Source organism: Haemorhous mexicanus, chromosome 4 (assembly GCF_027477595.1).
Source record: "Haemorhous mexicanus isolate bHaeMex1 chromosome 4, bHaeMex1.pri, whole genome shotgun sequence".
NCBI classification, from domain to species: domain Eukaryota; kingdom Metazoa; phylum Chordata; class Aves; order Passeriformes; family Fringillidae; genus Haemorhous; species Haemorhous mexicanus.
This window is the reverse complement of record NC_082344.1, coordinates 60,407,628-60,435,055: the sequence shown is the minus strand read 5'-3', so window position 1 is coordinate 60,435,055 and position 27,428 is coordinate 60,407,628. Positions and strand designations below refer to the sequence as shown.

General features: G+C 38.2%; 1 protein-coding gene across 2 annotated transcripts in view; it reads right to left on the bottom strand.

Moving 5' to 3' along the window:
• Positions 1–10,791, bottom strand: part of KCNIP4 (potassium voltage-gated channel interacting protein 4) — a 389,223-nt gene extending 378,432 nt beyond the window's left edge. The window contains exon 1 of one of the 2 annotated variants that reach the window (XR_009486283.1): positions 10,703–10,791. The gene's annotated coding sequence lies outside the window, so the exon portion shown is untranslated. The remainder of the gene's footprint in view (positions 1–10,702) is intronic. The other variant, XR_009486281.1, reaches the window with a different exon arrangement.
• Between the last annotated feature and the right edge of the window lie 16,637 nt (positions 10,792–27,428).

Sequence of the window (27,428 nt, the reverse complement as noted above, 5' to 3'; positions counted from 1 at the left end):
ATTCAGTACTATAAAATCTTGGCTATGTATTTCATCCATTTTGGGTACCAGGCTTTAAATGTAAGAAGATTCACTTTAGGACTAGGAAACAGTTTGTATCAGAAAAGATAAATTCGGGAATAGATTAACCAGCAATGTCATAAAGCACCCAGTAGTAGTGAATTTTAAGTACATTGAGCAAAAAGTCATCTGAATCTGAATATGAATATTTGATCCTACTTTGGGGAATCAGGAGAAACAGGAAGACTTCTCAGCTTCCCTTCCAAAACATTTTTCTGTGCTTCCATGGGTTTTTATTGCTTTTATCTCAAAATTACAAATGAAATCCAATGTAATAAAATTTTTGAGCTGGATTTTGTATCAGGCTTTAGCCTTGAGCAGGCTGTATAGATTACACACAACTGTATGCAGTCAGCCTGGTTAGTCACCCTCATTCAGAGACAAACACAAACATGTAAACTTGACTGAGTATAGGTCTATTTCTTTTGTCCTCAGCCAGAAAAGTCACAACTCTGTCAGCAGCAGGATTTTTTTCTTATAATGAAAGTTTCTCAAATGAAGATATTACTCAAAAATCTCAGCATTCCTTGAGGAAGTTTTGCTGTCCAGAAAGGAAATAATTAACTGACTAATCAACTGACTAATTACCTCTTAAAAGTTGCAGATTTGGTGATTTGGATTAGAAATGCTCTCCAATATTTTGAATAGGTAAACAGGTTCCTTTTGATATCTCTATTTGCTTCTCACATTCTCCTATTCTTTTTCATTATATTAGCATGATAAGATCGTAGCAGCATTACAGGGTGTCCTGTCAATATAGCTGGGTATCCCCTGCGGCCCCAGTTTTGGCTTATGAAATTATGGACTAGGCAGAAAGAGATGAAAGCTTTGTTTTTTCCCTTCTCTGTAATAAGTTTCAGAATCTGAAGAAAAAGTCTGAAGAAAAAGTCAACTGCTCAAACAGTTATGAGTAAATGCCTTTATTAAGTGTAACAGGCTGATCCTCAGTTACGAACACTGCACTGAACTGCAACTGCTGCAAGATCAGGCTTTCAATCGTAATGAAACAGGCACTGATGGACCCAGATCTACATTAATTGTTTAAGTGCTAGTGAATTTAATCAATAAACACCCTTCTTGGAACACAAAACATTCTGTGTTATTGCAACAAGAAACTACCTAATGGACTGTGTGTTCACTATTGCATACTCATTTATTCTAACACTACAGGTGCAGAATGGAAAGTATACCGTACCACCTCCACAGTCAGCATTGTGAGTTTCTGCTTACCAAAGAGAGGCTTGATAATGCCATCAACGTTTTCTTGTTCGTTTTCATGAAGGAATTTGTCACTTAGCTGACAGCATTTCTGTACGTATTCTTAGTGAAAAGGCTTACATGAAAACACATTATTAATGCTCTGGGTTCTTTAAAGGAAAAGAAAAATACACCCAAAAAAAAGCCTACTTTTTTCTAAATTGTTCCCTTGAAAAAGTCCTAACAGATTGTCAGCCTAGCAGTAATTTAAGTGCTGTTGATTAAAGCAACTGCTGATAAAACACTGCTTAATAAGACATTAGACATTTACCCATACCTTTTAGATAGTTTTACTATCTAAACAGGTCAAAATATTCCTACTTTTGCATTTCTAAGTATAAGCAGTCATTTTTGAACTCTGGCAAAGTAAAACAAGCTAAATTAACAGTACAGGTTTGGTTTTTTTAGTGCAACATGGGATTTTAGCTGAACACTTCCCATATTTTCAAGAACAAGAAAACATACTGATTCTCAAGTCTGCGGTAGCTCAAGGACTTCAGATACAAGAAGAGACCTTTATAAGTCTATATTGAAATACAGAATTGCTTTATTCTAGTTTAGTATGAGAAAAGTAGCTGAATGCAAACAGAAGGTGTTACTGACAAAAGTCTTTTTATGAGTCAAAATAATGCCTAAATATTGTTCAACCCTGCAAGTTCAGCAATAAATGAGGTGTATAAGTCTGTCTAATTTTAAGTCCTGCTAGTTAATATTTTTAGTAAAGATTTAAGGTACTGGGAGAAACTTGACAGCAGGTGTGCAATGTAAAGAACTATGTCACTATAGCATCCGTCATGTCTGTTTCCTCCTCACTTAAACCTCCACGTGCTATTTTTCCTCCAGTCTATCAGAATTCTGTTTTATAAAACATGCATTAGGTAGATGCACCACCTACTCTCCTCTCCTTTGACTGACAATCAACCAACCAAGAATGTAACCTAAAAAAGAAATCCCTCTGAGGAAAAAGATTATGCAAAAAAGGTCAGAAAGTGCCCATTTAGGGATTCACATGTGCTTCCAAGTGACAAATAGACAGAAGCAGGAGCCATTGCTTGAGAGAGTTGGAGGTGTCAATCTCCTGCAAAGAGGTTCATAGTCATCATAATGTAAAAGAAGGCAGAAAGGGCAACACCATCACCTTTCTACCAAACCCATCCCGCTCTTTGACTTCCTTTCTCCAATCTGCCAGGCAGAGAAGGCTGGAAGCAACATCTTTGGAGCAAACAATGAAGTGAGTAGATAGATTCTAGACACAGAGGTGCTTCTCTCATTTACCCAGTTCTGGAAGGTAGGCTGGGATGATAATGCACAATGTGGCATATTCAAAAAAAAAAGAAAAAAAAAAAAGAAACTGGGAAACCCCACTTCAACACTACCACAAAGATCAATAAATGATGCAATATATAAAGTAGACCTAATTACTGAAACGATAGCATGAAATTCTCTGTATTTTAATCATACTCTACGTCCTCACAACTTGCATATCTACTTTTTTTATTTTTCTTTTTTTTTTTAGACATCTTGGATTTGGTAGACTGGCAGTGCAGAAATCAGGGCAGCACTTAAGAGTGTGTGTATGTCAATTACAGCACCTTTTTAAAAATAACAATGAATTTTAATGTGTACTTGTTTCAGTTACCAGCAGGTGGATGCTGCCACCACACAAAACCTCAAACAAACAGCCTAGATTTATCTTTCTTTACAGATAGCACTGCAACAGGTGATACTTTACAATAACCTCAAATGTCCATAAATCAACATGGAAAATAATACACAGAATAAAAAGCATGAATCAGAAGATATGCAATTCACTTCCTGAACATTGGAATATAAGTCAACAGCCAGAATGATTAAGGATATCTGGGTGTCCTGGGTTAAAACCAGCTACTGTCAAAACTCAAGACCTATGGTGATCTGAGGAAACACGTATCATATTGCTACCAGCACACAATGAAGCCAAACATGAATCTATGGTTGCATATCCCTGATATACATCTGTTATGTTGCTTCAATGGACTATTCTTTAGGACTTTTCTCCTACTTTTTTTAAGACAGAATTCCTTAAAACAGGATTCAATTGTGTCTCAAACCACGACAAATTGTCTCTGTCTAAAGGTAACAGAACAGCAGATCCCCAAGTCCATTCGCTCAGACACCACTAAAGCCACACACACAAAAGGCATTTCTTGGTCTTTGTCCTCTCCTTTTTTTAACCACTCAGGTAGGGACTGTAATCCCACAGTGCACTTTTCATTCTCCCCACAGCCCAGGGAAAGCACATGCACAGAGAGGGATGCTCCTGCCAGCCATGGTGCTAATTCTGTGTCTCTGTGTGTGTGTGTCTGTGCCTGTGCCTGTGTCTGTGTCTCTGTGTGTGTGTGTGTGCAGGGGCTTTCCCTGACCCCTCTCAGTGCCTGGACAGGGAGGGAGCACCTCCTGCTGCAAAATGCCAAGGAGCACTTGGTGCAACATGCTTTGGCACACTCTAAAACATACAATCTCAAAAAGGGTCAATCTTTCTCAAGTGTTCTTTGAAACTATGAGATGCAACTTTTATGGAAAAAAAAAAAACTGAAACAAACCAAAACAAACCCCTTTATAGTAGTACTGGTGCAGGGATTTTGAAAACGTGATTATAGATTGCTAATTTATGGTGCTTAGCATGAACACAGACATCTCTACATATTATAAAATCCCAAACCTCAATGTTCAGTTGCAATAGGGCTTGTATCTGACAGATGTTATATAGTGTGACTTTCAAAAGACGACAGTTTCAAGTTGTATCATGTACCCATGTTAAATTATTTTTCTAAAAATCAAACTTTTTTTCTCTTTTTCAATTTATTACAAATATTTTGGATAGATCTTTTCTTCGTAAAATGTTTATCTTTTGGCAAAACTTGTTTTTCAATGTGTTTTTATTATAACACACACTGTAATATCACAGAAATGTCTAAGTCAAATAACTACATTTAATTTTAAAAATCCTTATTCATTGCAATTATTCCCACCAGTATCAAAAGGTTTAGGAATAGTCACAAAAATCAAATTACTTACTGGGATAACATGCTTGCTGTTCTGGTTGTTCCCACTGTGAAGAATCAGACCCATCAACACACTTTATGGCTACTGTTTACCTTTTTAATAAATCCTCAATGTTCCTTCTGGATTATTAATAAAAGTTTGATTCAAAAAATAAGATTTTTCCTACTAAAGCCTAATAACTATAGCAGTGTTCATAATACATATATATTTTGGAGATACAGAGAGGTAACTGAAAATTGTGAGAACAAGAAAATATTATCAGTAAAACTGGGGGGGCTTTTTACCTGTCAATAAAATAGCAAACCCTTTCTTACTGACTGCATGATATAGATCAACCACCTTTGAGCCTATGTCTTAGGACATTCAGATTTGGAATATTTCTTTTTATTCTGTCACACTTAGCAACTTTGTGGCATATGGGTATAAAGTGCTATGTAGTGCTAAGCATTTAACTGTGCTTGGGGATTATGCATTATCTGGTGAAAAATACCTGGTAGACAAACAAAGACATTATCTCCTACAATAAAATCCAAACATTTAAATGCATCATTTTACGAATAGGGCAAAACATCTACATTTTAGAATTCTCTATTATCATGCCTTCCACCTGTAGTTCATTTCTCCAGTGGACACATAAGAATCTGTGACTTTCATACCACTGTTTGTGTTACTGCAGTGTAAATTATAAACATAAAACAGGGGATCACAACTATAAAGTGCACCTCTAAAGAAATTTGCTTTATAGGTGAAAAAGAATATAAAAGAGAAACACTATATTTATTTTCAGACCTCTGACAGAGAGCTCCTTTTAATACCATATTAAGTCTCTGCTGGGCTGCCAGAAATAAAACACAGTATGAGCTCAGATATACAGCTTTTATTCTTTGTTTGGGTTTATTCTTAGAGGCGAATGAATTCAATATATTTCGAACCCAACCACATATTTTAAACTGCTGCCAGTTTATTGCTGTCTACAGATCTCCCAAATTCATAGAAATAAATCTAGAGCCCAACTTCCTCTGCTGCTGCATGCATGAAGGTGATAACAGAAACAATCTCTCCTGTAGTGTGTGAGAATGGAAAATGATGAGGAAAAAAAAAAATGAAACCATGATCTATATGATCCTAAGACTCCTGTAACACAATTACGAGGTAATAATTAAGAACATCACAGAATAGCTGGATTCCATGCTTTCCATAGTTCTATAGGCTCCAAAACACATACATTCCATTCAATTTCACTTATTTTCCTCATTCTACCTGGTGTACTCAGTGGGAAATCCAGGCCAAACACTTCTCAGCCATCAAAGCAATAGAAAGCAAAGCCCTTGCCAGAGAAACTAGGATTCTGAAAGGACAACTACAAACAAAAAAACAAATGCCTGTGTTAAACTGTTGTCCAGTTGCTTTTGATGCAGGCACACATTACAGTTCAGGCCAAATATTATGTAGACAAACTATCCATTAACCACCTTCACCTTCACTGCCACACTGTGCTCCAAATAATGAAGGTTTGGTATCTGTACTTCTTAAGTCCTAGAAGTGTATGCTTATAAAGAAGGGAATCCCACTTGGTTCAGACTGTGTCAACTACAACTGAAATCTGGATCCTTGACTTCCAAGACCACAACTGTTTGCAAATGTTTTCTCATCTTAAACAGGACTAATGGTCTCTGCTCAAAGGAGACAATAAACAGCTAGCATCTGTTTGGCAAGGAAGAGTTCAAATACAGTCTATTTTGGTACCTGAAAGAAAGAGAGGACAAGCAGAATTGGGAAGGGGGATGGGGAGATGATAGTAGGACAGCCTGGCAGGAATGCACATATCTATGAAATAGTGAAGCAATCAGGCGTTGTATTTTTAGATACTTTCTTTTTCAAGTGCCAAAGACTCCGAATAAATCACAATGGTAAACTGAGAGACTGAGATGGGATAGATTACAGCTGAATGCCGCACAGATCAAATATTCAGCTCCAACCCAAAGTCCTAAGTGCTTATCTGCAAAAGCTGTAAAAGCTTTCCATGACACACACCATCTACTTCTTTGATGGCTACACTTACTGTTAGGTACCAAATCTGCCTCTATACACTTCAAAATGTCTAAAAACCCCAGGAAAGCATAAGTTCTCTCAGACAGGTATACCTGAAGCTTGTCCAGATGTTCAGTTATTTATATATCAACTCTCACAGCATAGGTGGTAATCTTGACAGACAGAATAATTAAGAAGAAAGCCGTATTTTGTAAAAATTGATATTTACATTATGTAAAATTTATATTGATGGAAAGCCTTTATTTTCAGCATTCATGTCAAATATGACTCTCTGTAGCAGAATTTTGCATATAATTACTTCTTTATACTCACTGAACAGAGGAACTGGAGATGGTGGCAGAACTCAAATTTTATACAGAGTCTTATATACTGCAGTCAGTTCTCTCAAGTGCCAATTGTTTTTTCCACCCTGCAGGAGTAGAGTGTATATTTTACACTGAAAATTTTTGCATCTCCTTGCATGTCCATCACGCATATACGTCCTTTATTAGTTCATGAGTCCATTAAATTTATTCCTTCCCTGATGTATTTGGAGATTTCACAGAAAAAGCATTGCATTTGCAAGCAGCACTTCTAGCACAGTCTAGACAAGATAGTTCAGCACCCTGACCATCTGAATCTGAAAAGTGTCCAATGATGAAGTGTCTGGAGACAACAGATCATTAGTAAAAATAGTGATGCTGACTATTGACTGACATATTCTTCGGATGGAGCTCCCAGCCAAACCAACTGATCACACTGATATGAATATTAGTGCAAATCACTTGGAAAGTCACTGCCTGCTTTTCATTGTGTCAAATGAATCCCAACTGGGATATAAAGAAATTGATCCAATATACACCACTAACACATAACAGATTTTGTAGCTAAACATGTGAGATACAAAATGTTTCCTCCTTTCCCTCCTCCCACCTCTTCTTTTTTTCCTGTAATTGTTTCCCAGTATATTTTTTATCACTTTCTTACTTTTTCTTAGCATCCACTTTCCTAACTTCCTATTTTCAGCTTATTCAATATGTAATTTTTTGTCCTTTTAGCTCTATTTCCTTTGTCTTCTAAGAATGCCCCAAGCAACAAGAACAAGTCATTCATTAAAAGCAAAAGTGAGCACTAGTGCACAACGATGTCTCAGAGGTTTGGCAGAGAATATTTAACTCTAAGTAAACTTAAAGTTGGATAAACACTGCTTAATAATACTATTTGGTCCACTGTGGTACTTCTGCCCACAATGTAGAAATTACAACCCTTTTCATAACATGAATAATTTGCAACTGCCTTGTCTAATAACTGAAACTCTTCAAAACTTGTCATAAATGACACAATGGCTTTCATAAATATTTATGTTTTTTGAATAAGCATGGTCATACTGGTCAGCACAATGCCCATTCTGAATTCATCACACCCTAAAGCAAAGCAACCAGTTGCTGGGATAATGTCTTATTCATATTAGTATTCCCAACAGCTTAAGTTTGTCCTAGATATTGAACCCACAGGACATTTTGTGATTAAACTTATTCTTACACACACAAACTTTTACTGATAATCTCCCTCTGCTCTTCTCATTTTGCTAAGACACTGCATGCCTTTACCCAGCAGCAGATGAGTTTTGACTATCACTAGCACAAATGCAGCTTTCTGATAGATGAAACATTGATAAAGACAATCTCATGAGGCAGAGGAATGAAACAGTTCATCCTTACAATGGCTCAGTATTCTACAGAGGAAACAGTCTCATACTTCAACAACTCTCAGTGGTGCTTCAATTGACATTAATTTGAATGCCCTTGAATCAGAAGAAGCCCTGCAAAGTGCAAAATTAAATGTAAGGAGAAGATCAGCTTAAGGCAGTCACTACCTGTTAAAAGGCACAAAATGTTGCCTTTTTCATTAATAATTCTCATTATTCAAGCTGCCTGTGCATTATTTGGGTTTTATTTCACTTGGAAAAATGAAATTGAGGAATAGTCGCGCTTTTGTTGGTTTCATTTTCTGACTCTCGTGCCCTAACATCAAATCCCAGTAACAACTCCACTGCAGGCATTACCATTTTAAAATGACTAACGTTTGAAGCTATGATTCTATTTGAAGAGAATTAATACGAAAAATCCACCTTCCTTGTTAAAAATGCAACAGACAGGTACATTCAGAAATGCTGATGGAACTGAAAATGAGTTGAACGTTTAAGAGCCTGGAGGGAGACAGCTAGAGAAAAGTGTAAAGGAAAGTTTAGACAAAAAAGGGCCAAAACTGTGGGAAGATGAAAATAAATGGGCTCTCTCACATAAGAAGAAAGCCCAGAGGAGTGAAGCTAGACACTTGTTAGCTTCACATCACATCACACTGGTGATGAGATATCTGTTGAGTAACGTATGTCTTTCTCCAAAAGAAAGGAGGTATTTCCTTTTAGCTCTGTCATTTTTATCTTTCTGTATTCTTTTTCTGGCATAAAAACTTACTTTTGAGAAATGTTTTTCCCACAGTAAGTCATGTTTCAGTCAGATTTTGCTTGCTCTAAAGGAGTGCAAAAGTGTAACTTACTTCTTTTCACCATTACAAGCTTGAAGTGAATTAAAGCTGTCATTAATTTTTAAAAGCTACTACGCATGCATATCAAGAGAACCAAAAGAGAAAACACATCTAATATACAGCTCAACTGAAGGCAATTTCCATAAAAACATCATCTGGGTATTTCCTATTACTTGCATGACATAGATTCAGATATTTCCCCAATTTTTGTATAGACATTTTCCTGCTACTGCGAACTATACCTGTTAAAAAAAAAAAATTAACCTTTAAACTCTCTTCATGCTTCAATACCTACATTAATGATGCATAAACCAAATAATTCCTCAACAACAGCTGTACAAACCCACTATGTCTAAATCATGACCTCAGTTTTGTTTAGACTGAACAGTTCTGCACGGCGGTTGCACAGGTAGCCACGAGCCTGCTCGGTGTTTGTCTCTGATGATGTATGTGTTACGGAAAAACAGTTTGACTTTCAGACCTCTAAGAGGCTAGAGCTGGAAGGCTGAAGTGGTACGTGGAGGGAAAAGCCTAAATTATAACTTGGGGGGATTGGATCTGAAAAGTAGTGAGATACTTCACAACACCACTTTAGTGACCTTGTTCTTTGTTGGATAATTATAATGACTACACATTTTTTCCCAAAACTTTAGTGAAGTGCAAAGATGGATTTACAATTGAGCTGACAGCACAGTCAAATACAAAAGTTCCCTATCCCCAACGCAAATGATCTGGTATCCTACATGAAAGGCTGCACATTCTAAAACATTAAAAAGACTAGGACATTAAGAAAAGAGAAAAAACAGGTACAATCCAGCAGGGAACACATGGCTATGAACCTATTCAAGCAAGCAGAAGATGCATTCTGAAGCATTAGAAATCAAGCAAATGGTGGGATTGCACTGAGTCTTTCAAACAACTTGTTGGTAAGGCTGCTATTCTACACTAGCATCACAGTTCATGAGAAATCTAGCTGCAAAACAAGAAACATCTTTTCTAAGAAAAGAAGTTTTCCCTGTTTTTGACTGCCTGTTTTGCCAAGTTTTTCATTAACTGTCCAACTATCCTCTGCTTGTCCAGCTGGCTTGAGCTGAACATCTTTCTCGGCAACACTTATGCACACTGCACCCAAGAAGCTTAATTTTTAAATACCTGGGAAAAAACTCTTAAGACTCCAGGAGTCAAAATCCCTGCAAAGGATAGCAAGGCATGGTTCTTTCCTCCCTAAAATTCAAGTTATTCTGTAGCCTTTCTCAGGTGAATTTGTAACTGCAATTTGAGGTACAGAGAAAGAAAGGCACTAAAGAAGGCTTACCAGAAGAAGCTGGTCTCCACCAAACAGCTGCCACTTAGGCATCAGAAAGGTGCAATGGAGACCAAAGGAGGGAGGTGTAAGGGGGCCTGACCAAAATTACCTCCTGAGAGTTTGTAACTAGAGAGGATGTGCCCTGGAGGTTCATTTCCAAGTGGTTTCAGCAAAGGCAAAAGTACCAGTTAGGTCAGAGCAGGCAGCTTAGGGCGGGATTCGCGAAGCCCCTAAACGCTTCTCAGCCCGAGATGCCAGGCATTAAGCGTTTGCTGACTGTCCCCATAGACACACACACATTTTCCCACCGGTGCGCTCGCCCCTCGCAATCGGGCAGGCAGCTCCCCCTCCCCGCCCCACGCCAAGTTGCCAGACTTGCTGCCCAAAGGAGAGGGGACGAGAGCCCAGATTAACTCAGAGAAGCAGCCTCGCGTGCCCGCGCTGCCCGGGTCCTACCGCCTGTGGAGCTGGCCTCCTCCAGCTGCGCAGAGATGCTCTCCACTCGCCTCACGTCCATGCCGGGAGGCGGGAGGCGCCCGGAGCCGCGGCGGGAAAGCGCGGCAGCACCGCCGCGCCGGGGCCGCGGGAGCCGCAGCGGGGCCGCGCCGGAGCGGAGCGGGAGCGGGGCCGGGCACGGCGGAGCGGAGCGGGATGGGAGCGGGAGCGGGGCTGGGAGCGGCGGAGCGGAGAGGGAGCGGGAGCGGGAACGGGAGCGCGGCCCCGCCTCGGCGGCGGCGCCTCCCCCGCCACCCGCGCGGCGCGGGGCGGGCTCGGCGCGGGGCTCCGGCGCGCCCGCGGCCGCGACCCCTTCCCTACCGGGACCCGGGGGGCTTGGGCATGCTTCCCTCCCCAGCCGAGCTCCCACGAGGCCGCTGCCGCCGCGGGGCTGAGCCGGCACCTGCGCCCCGGAGCGGCTCGGAGCGGGGCGGCCGTGGGGACTGCCCCGGGCCGGAGTGCGGCAGGGCCGGGCCGCCCCGCCGCGCTCCGCTGCGCGGCCGCACGCAGGTGGTGCCCGCATCACCTGTTAGCTGCCGGCTGCCCCGGACACGGACCGGACTGAGCGCACGGGAGCTCCCATCGCAGCTGCGCTCCTCGAACACCTCTGTCAGGCTAGCACAGGCTGGGAGCACTCCCTAAGCCCCAGCGTGTATTTTGGAAAGGGCATTTTAAGACACCTTCTTAACACCTCTAATTTGTCAAAGTCTACTATGACACATGACATACCATTAGAAAATGCTTCAATGATGATAGTTCTCCCAGTTCAATTTTACACAGTTAATTTTTCAGTCTTTACGATTCCATCTATCCCTGCATGAATAATGACGTGTTTCAGAAATCCCAAATCTCCTTCTCATTGTGTTCAGCCCCAAAATTATAGTAATTCTTTTCGCGGCACATAAGTGTTATAGGCTTAGCTACCCAATACCTTAGTTTTGACATCTTGTTTCATATTATTCCTTGAACCTTGTATTATTAAGAGTCTTAAAGGAGTAATTCCTATGCCGCATTGCCAACCAATGCTTTAGAAAAGGATTTATATCTCCTTTTATTCAATGGGACAAACTTATGTCTGATTCAACCCCCAAATGATGGAATGACTGAAGTCTTGAACGGACAGAGAAACCACAGTGTAGTGTAACGCTTGCCAAGAACAACACAATGTGGAGTAGCTTTTGCCAAGTGTTATTTTTTGACAAAAACACATTCAGTGATGGAGGTTGAGGTAAGAGTGTGGAGAGACAGGATTCAGAGTACTGTATTTGTCATATACCCTCAAAATTCTTCCCTTCTATAAGGGTAATCCTCAAGTAGCCAGGATATGACTCTTCTTATAAAAGAAATTCAAAGTAGTAAGAACAGAGATCAGGATTTTTTCTCATTATCAGGATTTGAGCTTACTTTGAAGCTAAACTTACAGAAAACTCTAATTTATCACAATGCGGAGCAAACCCTTCTCATTACATATACACAGTTTTCACAGTGAAGCAATTAAGATTTACAATAGTCATTTCCCTTTGCTCTACACCAACATTGCATCAGAACTCTGTGAGTTACAAAAACCCTCTAAATATATGGGAGCAGCTGGCCATAACAGATTGAACTAAGGCAGGAATGGTAGTAATACATCAAGAACACCTATACATTCATCTTGTGTCTTAGAATGAATTACAGGTATACAGCACAGCATGAAACAGAAGTGCCAGAAGTGACTACCAGATTTTTACAGATAAGGTGGTGGGTGTCAATTCAGAGATGAATTGTGTCTGAGGCAAAGGAAAAAGGAAGCGACCCAAATAGACTGAACTGTCCCCATAAATCTGCATGTTTCTCTCAGTCTCATCTGCTTTATTTTTATGCTTGCTCTCCTTGTTTTCATCCATTTGCTCTTTGTCTCCTGTTCTTCTTGATGGGCCTGGCTCCAAGTAATTTCCTCTGCATACTCCTTCCTTTTTGTTCTCTTGAGTTTTAATTACTTCTCTTATAAAAACTTCTGTAATTTTGATACTCTATGTAAAACAAAATGTTCATGTCAGAATGGGGCATTTTTCCAAATTTGCTTTAAAGGGCAAATACTTTATTGTTTACCAAACCTAATTAAGTTTCCTCCAATTAGCAGTCAAGCCCATGTATCTGCTCTATATAACATCCAGTAAAAATTGACATCAGCTATGATTTCATCCCTTCTATATAATTACATTTCAACATATAATTGTATTTCTACAAATATAGAGTTTCATTCTAGTTTCTACTTTTCAAAATATATACCGACTTCCTTTCCTCCTCATTTGTTTCAAATATTTCTTTTGGAGATAAATACTAATAATACCTTGAGCATGTATTTAGTGCTACATGTATAGCTGAAGACTTTTTCCAGTGCCTTGTGATAAAATTTTAATTTCTTCTTGAAGTAGTTGATTTAGTTTCTATCTAATTTTTAAATTAGAATCTGGATAAGCATATTCCTGTTTGCCTCAAATGTAAACTAAATGGAAAGACAACATAATTGTGATTTAGTGTGTCCAAATTAAGTTCAGATTTCCACATCTGTTTAAAAGATATAATATGTGAAATTAAGTGTTAAATCATGACGCTAAAATAATGATAGAGGAAGCATTTTCTTCCAAAAGAGAAAATCAAATCATTGGTGAGTAAAAAATAACCAGCAGGATTTCTAGTGGTAATATGTTGTTTTTTTCATCTACCTCTTGGTGTGGACAAGAAAAGGCTCAGACCCAGAAAATATACAGCAATACCTAAATACCCAGTCCTTTTAGACTCTTCTGCTCCCCCACTGGTCTTGGGATATCTGCAAATGATAACACAGTAGTTCAGCTACTCAAATTGTGTCAGCACTAAGAAACTGAATAATATTTCATTAAAAATTAGAATAGAACAAATATAAGGCACAAAATATCCAACATGTCCGTGTTACTTTCCAGGCTTCCAGAGAAGCCATTTGTTTTGGCAGCGCTTCCTCTGCTAGAGAATGGCTCTCCAGGTGGGAGCTTTCTTGATGCCCAGAAGAATTCATCATTAGATTATACTTTGTGACTGCATGTCACTCACAGTGTTTTTCAAAAGGAAAAAAGAAACCCAACAACTAAATCAGTCTGTCACTTACTCCTAGGAAAAATATTCTTCCTTATCTAAAAAGTAATAAAAGTTCATTTTGCTATTTTTTATTCAGAAATGAGAAAGAAACTGTTCTTCACTCTATGATGCATTTTAAGAGTGTTTTTTTTTCCTCAGAAGTGTATTTTATTTAGTTTTGAGTCATTCAGTGTAATAACGTATCCTTAAAAGAATTTGTGTGTATTCTGTATCACAAAAAGTGAACAGTAATTTGGCCGTACTCAAATATTTGTGTCTGTGATAAAGTACTTGGGACAAATGAGAAGTGTCTGAAGCTCTGGGAGTGCTCTGTCCCCCTTTTGAGGGGTGTGCATTGGTGTCAGAGCCAAGCTGCTGTGGCAGGGTTGCAGGCTGGCCTCTGTGCCAGGCAGCTGGCTCTAGACAATGTCCCAGCAGATCCACCACATGGCCCAGCTGAGCCCATCAGCCAACTCAGTGGCACCTCAAGGGAAATATATTTAAGGAAGGGCACAAAATGCTGAGGAAGGGGGAATAAGAGCAGCAGTGCCAAGGTTGGAGGAAAGGGGAGGTGCTCCATGGTGGAGACCTGCCAAAGGAACTGAGGTCCTCCCATGGAGGACCCATGCTGGAGGACATACACCATGACGCAGCATCATACACCATGGCACACCATCATATACCATCATACACCATGACACACCATCATATGCCATCATACACCATGACACACCATCATACACCATGACACACCATCATACACCGTGGCACACCATCATATACCATCATACACCATGACACACCATCATACACCATGACACACCATCATATACCATCATACACCATGACACACCATCATACACCATCATACACCATGGCACACCATCATACACCATGACACACCGTCATATACCATCATACACAATGACACACCAGCATACACCATCTTGCTGCCCATGGATAAACCCAGGCCAGAACAGAAGAAATAAGAAAGAATGAAGGAACAGCTCTTGAAAGGAGAGTGTTCACTACTTGCAGTATGAACAGAGAAGGGAAAGAAGTGACTGGAGTAAACTTGAGCCTAGAAAAGGGGACAAAGTGCTTTCCTTATTAGTTGTTTTTCTTCTTTACTTTCCAATGCCCAAGTCAATAATTGAAGTTTTCAATAAATTGAGCTAAACTCACCAAGTCTGTTTTGGCCAAGATAGTAACTGCTGAATGATTTTCCTCTATTTTGACCCATAAGTTCTTGTGATTTCCTCCCCTGTCCCACTAGGTGTGGGGGTAAGCAAGCAGGTCTGCAGATACTTGGCTCCAGCAGGGGTTGATCCAGCACAGAGTATATATGAGAGAGTTCAAAATACAAAATGAAATAGTAGGTGTAGGAAAGGTGGCACAGAGTACTAACGAACCACGCTTCCCTAAAACACGGGAGCTTCAATAGTCAAGATTTCCTACTAGCACAGTCTAGTTTTAGAGAGATTTCAGAAAGAATAATCTTGGATATTCTTTCTGCCTATGAAACCTTAACAAGGACAGTTATTCAAAGGAACATTGTTCACCATGTATCCTCATCCTAATACAGAAATAAATATCAAGCAACATGAAGGCCAGCCCTTGAACTTGTCAAAAACTGGCTTTTAGTATTGCTAGAACGTGTTACTAAATAAGTAAGAAGAAAAGGTGAGAGCCTCCTTTCCTTGAAACTCAATTTGTTTTTTTATAATAACATTTTGTAGTAAGTTTTGCAAGGATTAGAAGAAATTTGATTTACTGTAAATGAGTAACACATCAGAATCTGTATATGGCAGCAAAAAAAAAAAAGGAAGATAAAATTATAAAAGAAAACTTTATTTATTCAGGTTTTATTATCTCCATATGTCAAACAGTCAAGATAGGGATTGATTTCTTTGTTGGAGCATTTAAAAAATCCTCAGTGGAGTAAGTAGGGGCTGACCCTGCATTCAGTGTTGGTGGGATATAAGTACCTTTTATTCCTTCAGAACTAAGATCCTAAGATCCACCTTTTTTTTTTTTTTCCCCCTCTGTTTTTTTACTGTTGCATCTTTCCTTGCTGGCTTCACTTCAGTGTGATGCAGATGATGGGAGTGGCTTCATTGCTAAATGCCAGTATTTAGACATTTGAGATTTGATTTGTGAGACTGTTGTGGTTATATATCTCATTTCAACTGTGATTCATGGGTTATAATAGCCACACTGCAGATATTTTAGAAGAAAGTAATTACAAACTAAGGCAAGGTTATATTGAAAAAAACCTACATGTAATATTCAACACAACTTTTATGTGCTGCTTGAAGACTTCCTAGACATAATCTGTATCATTTAATCTAAATTGTTGTCTAGTTGTTTGTTGTCATTATTAGACTGTCACCAAAGTTATCTCACTAATAAACCTGAGTCAATATAAGGCTTTATATTTCCATCAACTTTACATTAAAAAATAGCTTTATAGTTTTTAAGAATAGAAGAGTATTAGGAGCAAATTCACCTGCTGCTGAAATGTAGCAAACTTCAGAAGACACAGCTGAAAAACAATGCATTAGACAAGTGTAGGTTGAAGAAAAATATTGGGTAATTACATTGTATCTAATCTGTGTTCTTGTGGGGGAAATCTATAGTGTTTTATATAATACAGATCATAGATAGGCTCTACAATCTAATGTGAAATACCTGCTTAGTGATCTGTCCTAGGCTCCAAAGAGACAGACAAAAGAGAAACCTAAAAAAAAATAGCAGCAAAACTCCCTGAGCTGACCCTGGTGTAGGAGAGTGCCCAGAGAGCCACTTTATGGTAGAATGATTTCTCAACACTTTTTCTGGCAGTTTTACATTCAGCTGTATGTTGGCTTCCTATGGCTTTTCATCCTTCATTCTCATCAGGTAATTCTGCACTCTGCTCCAGTAAATCCTTATCCCCCTCCACTTCTCTGTCTCCCCTCCATTTCCTTTTCCCTTTCCTATTTACCTCACACATCGTTTCTCATGAAAAACTGAGTAACAGCAGAAAGGATAATGGCTTTTATGTTCACCTTGTGAGATCACAGAGCTGTAGTGCTCTGTACAGCCAACGACAGGATCTAACTGAGTACAGTTTTTCATATTTTCCATTTTTAAATCCTCATCCACCAAGTTTCCAGATGACAGGGTTTTAAGAACAAAAGTGCAGGCAATCTTGGCTAACTCAAAAGTCAGTCCATAGAATATCAAACAATAATTACTAATACAGAATTATAAAAATTTCAAAATGTTTTAAAGCATTTTGTTCCTATGATATTTCCTCTAGATTTATGGCACTAGTGATTCATTGATGGATATCTGGAAAGACAGTAATCTCATCTATTGTTAGTGCATCTAAATACAGAGATAAAGGCCAAATTCTCTCTTTAATGGCAATGATATTCTTTTTTGAAAGAGCCCATAATCTATATGGGGAGACCAAAAGAGATCATTCATCTTCATATAAAAAGGTCCAAGAGGGATATGGTTGCTATATAAATACATCAGACAGGTAGAAAAAGAGTGAAAGAATAAAAAAGCTCTTTCAGCTAAATGTCAATGCAGGAGTCAGAGCAAATTGTATAATCTATAAATTTAGGTTGTATATTTAATGAAAGTTGCTAAGCATTAAAGAATTAAAGTACTGGGATGCCCTTCCAAAATAGATGGGAGAAAAGGCAAAATGAATGTTTTAAGGCAAAAGCTTGATAACCCTGATGGGATGCCTGTGATAACAGAGCTCTATGAATATAAATCATATATATATGATTTCCTTTTATTTACAAGTGAAGCTCTTGAATAGAAGACCAAATTCATCATACAGCATGAGTCACAGGAAAAGAGCTACAATGCTTATGCAGAGATTGCATAACACAATATATATAAAAATAAGAGCCTCTACAGTCTACATTTATCCCTGTAGATAATATTATGAAAACTTGCAGGACATGATAGAAGTCTTTCACATTTAAATGGTTGCTCCAAGGAAGACAGTGATCAATTGTTCTCCATGGCTAATGGCAGTGCTGCAAAAGAAAGACACTTAGGTAGGAGGAAAGAAGTAGTCAAAATTTAGGGAAAATTTTCTGACCTCTGAGTAGGCAAATAGAACAGTTTTATGAAGCAGTCAGTGGAATATTTATCATTAAAATGTTTGCTTCATAGATAACTGCTGAAGACAGTCTAAATCTTTTATCCTGTCACAGCACAACATTTCTGTAAATCTTTAGGTATATTCTCTCCATATATATCCTTGTGGCTGTATGATTAAAAGAATAGTATTGATTTAATTGAGAGGGGAATTTGGCCCTACTTTCTCAGCTCTCTCTTCCCATTTCTCTTATAGAACTCATGCTTCTTAATTGTGCAGGTTTTATTCTATGAAACAGAGATGTATTTCCTGATTATTTTCTAAGATGTTTTGTTTCTTAATTTGCATACCTGAGTATTCTGTTGTCATGGAAATCTCTCCTCTGAAGCCCTTGAAGACCAGCTCTCTTGCTTCAAATCTGTTTCAAATTTTCTGCATCAACTAATCTTAATTCTTACTCCAAGTTTTCCACATATTGTCATCACATCTAAATGACACAGTACTACACCTCCTTGGCTCAAAACCTTATCCATAAGAATGGAAGGTTCACTTCAAACAAGTGTACTAGGTCTTGTAAAAAGGCTTTTTTTAATTCATTTTATTTGTTGGCTATTTTTAATTCTTTCACTGAAGCACCATCTGCATTAGTAGATGTTTGTCAGCTCAACAAAGAAAGAAAGAAAGAAATTATTACAAAAGGATATAGCTGTAATGAAATTCAAATGGAATTGTTTGAATAGTCACAGTATAAAATTTTTGTCCACACCTCTCCTTTTACATTGATGGAGGGAGTTTTGCAATCTGTCCTGAAAGCTGAAATACTTGATTAATGACAAAGATTAATCACATCAGTTTTTCTTCCAAGTAAAAACTGGCCTACCAGTCTCTTATTTTCCCTCAGCCAAAATATATTCAGATGCCTTCACTAATCACAGATAAAAATATTGAAAAGATTCAGGAAGGTCAGGTTAGGACATTCATGGTTAATGATGACTTCATTCCAGTGAATATTTCTGAAAACTTGAGAATAGTGTCATTCAAAAAAAATGCTTTATATGCCTATAGGAAATAGGCAGCTGTATGAAGAATCTGGCCACCAAACTAACAAGCTTTAGTTTCTGGAGGGATTTTAGAAGATAATTCATGCCAAGTTCATCATATCATCAATAGGAGTTTTACATCAAAAAGAAATAGTCTCTGAGCTCCAGACAAAGCTCCAGCATAATGTTCAAGAAGCTGCTACAGTCAACCTTAGAGCCAATGACCTAAATCAGCTAAGGACAGATATACATCTTGGGTGAAAGATGCAGAGATGTATCTACCTGGCTGTCCTCTTGTTTCAGCAGTTAGCTAACACAATGTCATCTTGATTTTCAGCCAAATTGCATTTATTTGTGTCACAGTTCCTGCCAAAAAAGAACAATATAATCTTCGTTCATCTGGATTTGAAGATGCAGATATAAAACTGTGTGTTATCTTCATGATGAAGCAGAACCTGTTTGCTTATTTTTTTTCTACAGCCTCCCATATGTGTTGATGAATTAATGACTGGAGTATAAAATAGTGTCACTGATCATATTTGTATTTATTATTAAATCTATAGGGCAGGCTTTGATCTCTTAACTTCTGCAATAAACTTTCCCATCCACCTGATTTGATCCACCAGGCTAGGTTAAAAGCTAGAATTCTCTCTCTTAATTACTTTGTTCCTTTTCTGTAGAATTCTAATTGCTGCAGATGAAGTCAGTGCATTGGTAATAGATACTTAATTTTTTTTTCATCATTTAAAAAACTTCCAATTTGACTCAAGATTGTGAGTCTGTGTGTTCTGAGTTGGAGCCATTATCATGCAGAACCCTAGTAAGTCAGTATAAATTGTTGTAGTTATGAAGTTGTACTTCTTGGTCTTCCCATTTTAAACACTTCACTCCTCCATTACATGTATTTTACAGGCTACCATCAGTTTGCTTACACTAAAGCATCAAATTCTTACCCACATTACCCTCTTTGGCTTTCAGCAATTATATATGCATCACATTTTTCCTTGGTTTGGATCTTAAGACTAAGTTAAATTCTCAAATATGCTATTCCTGCCTCAACGTGTTCATTTATAAATGAATTCTGAATGTCAAATAACTAATAAGAACATTACAAAACTAGTAATAAGTATTGCCATTCTGGACATCCAAAAATATGAGGTTATTACCTCCTTTCTGTCAACAATGTGTGGCAATGTCTGAAACACTGTAAGCCTGAATCTCATTTTTGTTTCCACTTGGACATCCTTTTTGCATAAAGAAATAATGTTTTCATACTTTCATGCTCTTCTCAACAACTGTAACAGATAGTAACCTTCATTTTGAATAAGTAAAAGATAAAATTGATCTGAATATAAAGATGTTGCTGGAATAAAGAGCATCATGACCTCTATGACATAGTTTATGAGAATACTAACTGTGGCACTGCTTTCTTCTTCTGAGATTTGAGAGATGCAGTTCATTAGCATCCATGAATCTTTACATTTCCACAAGATGTGAAAGAAGAGAAGCAATTAGATTGTTTTGCATGTGAATCCTAGCAATTCTACCTACAACATTGAGCTGACTGAATTGCATGTACAAGGTAGAGTTATAGGTGATGCTGAAGAAAATCAATTTATCCTAGAGTTAGCTTGGAAGATCCAGTAAATGTAGGCTTTCCTCACTGCTTCTTGTTTTGGGAGATCTCTACAAAGAAGGTTCATAAGTCCCATTCTCTATCAGTTACTCAACTTGGATCAGCTCCCCCAACTCTAGAGTCACACTCTTTTGGTGTAAGAATCACTTGATCCTAAATTGCCAGCTTTAACACTTAGGCATCCTTTTCTCCTGGAAATACCAGGACTTGATGATCTGGGATTTACACCACTCCATATGAGATCTTTCTTCTTAGTGGTCACACAGAATAATTTTTCTAAACATCTTCATTTTCCTACATGAGAAAATTGGGGTTGGGGAGAAGATTATACAGCAGTGAGATTGTTTTTCTGCAACACAATTCCCATTTAATTATTAAAGAGGCAGATTTGTACAGTAAATGATTCATGGAGTCAGTTGAGTGACTAACTACTTTCAACCTAGGCTAGTTCAGCAAGATAAGGCCATATATTGACTGAAGATATGCAAAGGATCCATACAATAATTCCCAGAGGTGACAGAGACCCTGGTAGGAGCAAGGCATGGAAAACCATAGGAAAATTCAGGAAACTAGAGCTAGGAAAGAACCACAGCAATTTTCCAAGTCCTGAAATCATGTGTAAAGGTCATGTGAGCAATCTAACTAATCAGAATTATTAGGGAAGAATTCTTTCTTTGCTCTTTCAACCAGTAGAACAAAAGCAGACAGCCTTAGCTACTGACAACTTTCCAACATTTTTACACTCTATTACTCCCAGCTTTAAAGGGAAGCCATCATAGAAAGAGAATCCCTACTTTCAGCTTCACTCTGGCTTTGAGGGATGTCAGCAAGGGGCAGACTACAAAGACAGTTCACTTCTAATTCACTTCCCTCCCACTAAGATTAAAGCACTCTGGAAATCCTGCCAGGCTTCATTTTCAGAGGAACCAGCAAGAAGATCTATACATTCAGGGTCAAGAGGGAGTATGGATGACCATATAAGACTTGATCCATGCACCTAGGGCTATCTTAGGTGATAAAGTGGAAATATTAACTGGTTCATTAGCATGAAAGTTAATGCTTGTTAACTTCATAGTATTCTTTTCTCATTTTAGCCTGAAGGCACATGATTAGTCATCACATCTTCCTGTCACATAAAGTACCTCAGTTCTGTCACAGAAGTAACAACCACTCTCTAGAAAAAGCAAGTATTTTTCCATAAGGCAGACTTTGGGACTTCTTCTGAGTACCATCCAACAAAGCCCATTTTAGGAATGATAGTGATATAAAGAACATACTGCCACTCACTTGTTAGGGATGACCTGATCTAAACTACCTACTGTATATCATTTTTTTTTCTTTAAATGGAGAGAGGTTATGACTGAACTGTTGAATCAGAAATTACATTACTGGTTTGTGTTCTTTAAAATTTGTTAGAACATTTCGTCTCCTCAATCCTATTTTAGCAGGAGAAACAGAAGGACAGATTACAGAATAAATAACTTTTTAAATGGCATATGCATAAATTTAATACTGTTAGGGCACAAACTGACAAAAAAAAGGAATCAGAAATGGAGATGGGAAGCTGCTATCATGGCCATGGCAAGTGAGGTCAGGAAAGGGGAACAAATTGATTCCACAAAGTCAAAGGTCTATGCAGCAAATGCTGCCAGGCACTGTGCCAAATTCTAGAAAAGCAAAGATTAGATGGGGAGATCAGGACAAGCACCAGGCAACAGAATTGTGCAAGACATAAATTTAGCTAGTAAACAAGTTTTATAAACAATGGCAACCTGTGTATTAGGCTTGAAAATCTGGCAAGTTGTTAGTAAACTAGCAAGTAGGCTCTTCAGCTGCCAGGATTCATCAAGCTTTCATCCTCCCGTGGTACTGACTAACTGGCAAAGACAAAAAGGCTGTCTGGCCACATGGATCTTGTTGTATTGACAGAGTAGAAGAGTAGAAGAGCAGCCCACAAGCTCATTCTGGCTACACAGCAGCACAGCTTTTAAAGTCACAAAGCTACCCCTAAGTATATTGCTGCTACGGGACCCACCTGGCACCTCAGCTGGGGATGGGGCTGTGTTGCAATCTTCCTGCACAGCATCACACTGTACCACACAGAGCTCAAACTACCATTTCTTGCATTCTCATTGCTAAACCACTAGAAAACAAGTGCTATAATTATCAGAAGAAAAGTAAGAACTCTTGGTTATTTGCAAACTTAACTTAGACACCTAACAAGAGAGATAATATGTTTTGTAATTTATTCCAAAACAATAAACTTATAAGACACATAATTGGAAGACTGTATTTTATAAATTGACATTATCAAGAGTTCCTGATGCTTTATTTTTTAACCTTTGTTGTGTATTACAATATTGTAAAATTCATATATTAGGATTCTATGTTCAAGTTTCACTTTGAAGTAACAGCCTTGGTATTTTTATGGTAGCTGACTGATAGGTATGAAACTGCCAATGACAGTAAGGAATGACAGAATATGCTTGAAGGCTTTTTTTGTTGGTTGGATTTTTTTACTCATATTCAGGGACATATTCTCAGTAGACTTTCACACAGTGATTAAAGCAGAGGAAACACAGAGCATCATCTGCCATAGTACTGTCATTAGACTAAAGTCACCAAACCTGAAAATCACAGGGAAAATGGTCTGGACTAGACAATGGCAAAAATACAATGCTGAAGTGTATTATTTCTTAATATCATTCCCTGAACCTCAAACACTAATAAGGGAGCTAGTGTCAATTCTGAGCTTAATACCTTAGTAGCAAATTATGCATGAACTTTCAGAACCTTCAGGAAACTTCCAGTCCTTCAGATGCCTCCAAACAGTGGATGACATTCATCTGCTAATTAACCTTCATCCAGTGCCTAGCTTTAACCAAATATTTCATAATTCAAGTGTATCTTAGGTGGCAGATGGAGGTTGTATTTCACTAATAAACAAAAAGTGTCAGGTACCTGGATTTGTGACATTAGGAAACAGTCTAAAAAAGTTAGAAGGAGCTCTAGCTCACAGTCATTCCATCTCCAAAAGACTGCAGCATTTCAAAAATGTATGAGACAGACAACAGATCTTAAAAAATAGCATGAAACTTATTATTTGTTGTTTAGCAAGATTGTCAAACATAAAAGCACAGGTGTCAGAATACTGCTTGAGGGGGAAGTTTTGATGCAGCCTCCTGAAGGGAAGACCTAATAGTGTCCATCAATTACTGAGCCAGAGATCCACAATGCACTTTCCAGTCAGTTCAGAGCAGGCAATAGGAACTCTTTGAAAAATTACTTTATGCTAAGAACAAATTCAGTATGTGTTTAAGATATGCCTCTGTGCCACAGAAACATACAGCATAAGTTGAGTCCATGAAAAGAAATCACTATCCAGTAAGAAAAATCTTCATTACCATCATATCTGATTATGTTCTGAGAGTTAAAAAAAAAAAAAAAAACCAGAAAATAAACCATAACTTCAATAGAGAAGGTTTCCTTTTAAACAGCATTTTTCTATGTGACAAATTCTGTTAATAGAGCCAATAAAAATTCAGGTGTTATTGTTTTTATACCATGAAAAATATTCAGTGAAATTTGTTACCTTCAAATTAATCTTACAGGCCTCAAGATTGACTACATTAACTACTACTTTTTCTTTAAAAAGGTGCATGCAGGTGGTTTTTTTTGTTTGTTTATTTTTTGTGGTTTTGTGGGGTTTTTTTGCTTCAAGTTGCATAGAGCTGTCACTGCAAAGGAAGCTAAAAAACCCCTCTGGTTTCAGTACTCAAATCCTGTTTTAGGAGTTTTGCATACTACTTAGAAAATGTAGCATAGATATTAATCTCAATTCAGCTTCAGTCACAGGTAATGTGTTTCCATAACTGCCTGCAATATGCTGATTCAAACTTGGAACATCATTATAATTGTGCATTATCATGTATTTTTGAAGAAATTGAATTCTGGAATAGGTGTAAAAGTTTAACAACCCATGAAGTCACATATACATTAACACATAGCAGAGAATGCAGTAAAATCTTGATTTATGTCAGATGTATCAGTAATAGGCTTTGAAATTACAAGTAATTTTAGGTCTAAATGCATTGGGAAATTACATGCCTGTAACAGTAATACCCAAATCTCCAAAATAATTGTTTTTTTCTTTCTGAATATTACTTTTTACCTGGGTTACTCATTATCAAAATATGTCTTATTAATGCACCAAAAGTAAACAGATACCTTGCTTGTATTTGTATATCTTACAAATTAAGTCCTCTGACTAACAAAATTATAATCTAACAGTGCTACAGTTTCAATCTGGACTCATTTACTAATTTCTGCAGTGAACCCTGACAAGTCTTACCTGCTGTGTTTCCTTATCTGTGAAATGAAGCTAATTCTCTTGCATGCAGAAAAACGCTTCTAAATTCCTATTGGAACATTCCTGCTGGATGTATTTGAATATTTAGAGAGCAACATGACACAAAAAAAAGGGTTGTTAGACTTCTGGAATACAGCAGAGAGGATATGTCACAAAATGACAGCAAGGCAAAGCCAGCTATACTGTTTCCAAATAAATTGCTTTTAACAGTGTTTTGTAATTCAAATCATGCAATAAGAACCAATTATTTGTTTCATATGAGAGCAGAAGTCCTTCTGCTTCGAGTAGATGAATTGGCTTGCCTATATTCTGTAAGTTTGACTCAGTATTGAAAAAAAACCAAAAAACAAAACAGAATGAGGCCATCATTTTTAGTACTTTTAGCACTCTGGTTCAGGCCAAACAAAAAGAAAATGAATGAAATCAATTTGTCATACTGAAAATACATCTTGAATCGGAAAAATGGTCTAACTGCTTATAACCATAGAGAAAATTTTAAGGCATTTATATTAACTTGCACAAGTTAATATTTGAACAAAAAGATAGTGCAAAAATCATCATAATATCTATGTATTCACTTATTCTGTATTTGGAAAAAGAAAAATGAATTTTTGTTCTGTCTCAAGGAAAAATAATTTTCCAGAGGGTCTCTAAGGTGTAAATGAAAAATTCCATTTCCAAGGCACTTTGAACTGTGGTGAGATGGTATGGAAATTCTCAATGGTTGCAGTGGGATTGATTGTTTTCCTGCATATCAATGCACAGGAGTGAGATCAAAAATAAACAGCACAGACTGATGACTCTGCCACAGTATGGAATACTGGTCAATAAAGGAAAATTAGAATAAAAGCAGAGACATCTGTACACACAGGGCAGCAATATCCATGTTCCCTGTCTGTGAATGAGCTATAAGTCTACCTAATTTCAGGTATGAAAAGCTTCTAGAATGTATGCACATTTCAAGTGCAAGTGCAGATAAATCAGTTTCATTTGCAGCTCTGCTCATGAAATAGGTAATTTGGTATTATGTCACTGCTTCCAGGACTTAGGCTATTTTTATTTTGTTTCAATGCAAGAATTACACTCTTCAAAGTTTATAGAATCAAATAATAGTTTGAATTGGAAGGAGCCTTTCAAAGACCATCTAGCCTACTCCCTAACCTGAGCAGGAACATCTTCAATTATACTGGTTTGCACCGAGCTCCATCCAACCTGACCTTGAATGTTTCCAGGAATGGGGAATCAACCACCTCTCTGAACAACTCAATCCTGTGCTTGACCACTCTTACTGTGATAAAACTTCTTTCTTATATCTAATCTCAGTCAACACTCCTTCAGCTTAAAAACTTTATCTCTTTTCATATCACAGCAGGTTCTGCCAAAGAGTTTGTCCCCATCTTTCTTACACCCCTTAAGTACTGAAAGGCAGCAATAAGGTCTTTCCAGAGCCTTCTCTTCTCCTGGGAAAACAACCCCAATCCTCTCAGCTTTTTCTCCATTCCTTCCATTTCTCCCCATCCTTCTAGTCAGCTTGGCAGCCTCCTCTGGAATTTCTCCAGAGTCAGTCCATGTCCTTCCTCTGCTGGGGACCCCAGAGCTGAACACAGCACTCCAGGCAGGGGCTAACCAGAACAGAGCAGAGGAGCAGAATCCTCTCCCTTGCCCTGCTGGCCACACTGCTTTGGATGCAGCCTGGGATAGAGTTGGCTTTGTGGGCTGTGAGTGCACATTGCCAGCTTTTGTCCACCCTTTCATCCACCAGCATCCCCAAGTCCTTCTCTGCAGAGCTGTTCTCAGTCCATTCATCCCATTTCATCCCATCCCCCAGCCTGAAAGCAGGGATTGATCCAACCCAGCATAGCACCTTGACTTATCTTTGTTAAACCTCATGGAGTTCCCATGGGCCCACTTCTCAAGCTTGTCAAGGTCCCTCTAGATCACATTCCATTCTTCAGGTGTGGCAACAGCACCACCCAGCTTGGTGTCATCAGCAAATTTTCAGAGGCCACACTAAATTTCTGTGTCTAAATGTCTATGTCACTGAGGAAGATATAAAACACCCCTGGTCCCAAGGACCCCTGGGAGGACACCACTTGTCATTGATGTCCATTGGGACTCTGAGCCATTGTCTGCTACCCTCTGGATGCAGCTGTCCAAACAACTCTGCATCCACCAAACAAATCCATCTCTCTCCAATACAGAGTGAAGGATGTTGTGGGGGCCCATGTCAAAGGTTTTACAGAAATCCAGATAAATGGCGTCTGTAGCTTTTCCTTTGTCAACTGATGTGATCACTCCATTATAAAATCCTCTCAGGTTGGTTAGGCTGGATTTTTCCTTACACAATAACATTTAATGTTTTCATTTAACATTTAAAATTAAATGAAATTAAGATGTCAAATAAATGTTCTATTTTGTTAGCATATTTGTATAGGCTA